The following is a 1,563-nucleotide window of genomic DNA, read 5'->3' on the forward strand; positions in this document are numbered from 1 at the left end:
ATTTAAATTGATTGATCCTTGGATATTGGTCTTTGGTACCATCCAAGTTATTCCTTGTGTTTGATTAAAGACTCGCTGATTTCTATTAGCTCGAGTAAATAAAAACAAGAGAAAGATATTAACTCCTTGAGATACTTTTACCTAGATTGAGTCTGACTGTCTAGTTGAATCTCTAGAAAGTATTTCGGAGTTAGTCCATACAGATTCCTAAGCGAAATATTGGGTGGTGTTGTTAGACCCCCGCTTTTTCAGTTAGACTCGGTTCGCTCGGTCCATTTAGCGTTGTTTTCACACACAATTGCTCCACGGAATCCCTTCGCAATGTCTTGTGTTTTCTACTTGTGTAGTGAATTATTCAACAATTTGATATTTCCTAACCACCACTGTCTATAGATTAAACTAACAAATCAATTTAGCGTGCACTCTAGACAATCTATCAATCAATCATAAACACTCATATTAGTAAAACCAAACGATAATCATGTGAAAACTTCAAAGTAAATTTAAAACAAAACTCAAAACATGTCAAGAACTAGGAATACATCCCCAATCAATAATAAGGTTATCTACTCATGGTTTGGAGTTCATAAAACAAACTAAAAGAAAACAAAACAAAACCAAAGTGTAGTGTGTGTAGAGGTGTAGAATTATGTAAAGAAAAGTAGAGAACTTCTCTATTTATAGGCTTCACTTTGCTTGCTATCTTCTTAGGATTAGGATTCCTTTCCCTTTCAATCTCCAAGTCCTTGTCTTTGTAAAATTCCTCCACTTCTCTTCCAAATTTAAGTCCAAGTCATATTCCACATCCAATTCCAAATCCAAGTCTTCACACCCATAAGAAAAACTCACCATAAAATTCTGCAAATTTGGGTTGTCGGGATACGACCGGAAAAGCCACCAGAAAAGTGATGTCGATCATATGAATTTATCTCCATGGACGGAATATTCCGTTACAGTTAGGTCAAACTAACGGTCGCTAGCAGTCAAACGTCAAAGAGGCGAGTCTCAGTAAGCTTTGAGTCAGCTGTCATAGTCAGTCGATCCCAATTAGGTTTAGATGTGGAACGGATTATTTGTACCCATAGTGATTGGATACAACCACCCAACGACATCCCCTTAACCTCAGTTGGTTGTCTTTAACACTCCTCTAAAATAGAGTTGTCCCATAACCTTGTCTGGACTCCATATATCAATCGCCAGTAAAATGACCTTTTTGCACTTTCAGCTCAAATTGAGCCATTTCTTTTTCTTTTCTTCTGCATGACTCCAAAGTAGCTACAAAACTCAAAACGAGCATAAAATACATAATTCACAAGAAAAAGAGCAAAGAAAGCATAAATAATAGATAATAAATAGGTTGTATTCTACACCTATTAAATTCCCCACACTTAGACTTTGCTAGTCCTCGAGCAAACTGTTAGATCATTGCTCGGTCGAACTCGCATGCGTTGCTATCTCAAGCATTTTTGTCAATGTTAGTGATCAAAACTATAAGTCTTGATTTCTAGTCTATTATAGCTAAGTCACGGACTAGGATAGAAAGTGTAGTTGAGCTCAAGGACT

Source organism: Papaver somniferum, chromosome 2 (genome assembly GCF_003573695.1).
Source record: "Papaver somniferum cultivar HN1 chromosome 2, ASM357369v1, whole genome shotgun sequence".
NCBI classification, from domain to species: Eukaryota; Viridiplantae; Streptophyta; class Magnoliopsida; order Ranunculales; family Papaveraceae; genus Papaver; species Papaver somniferum.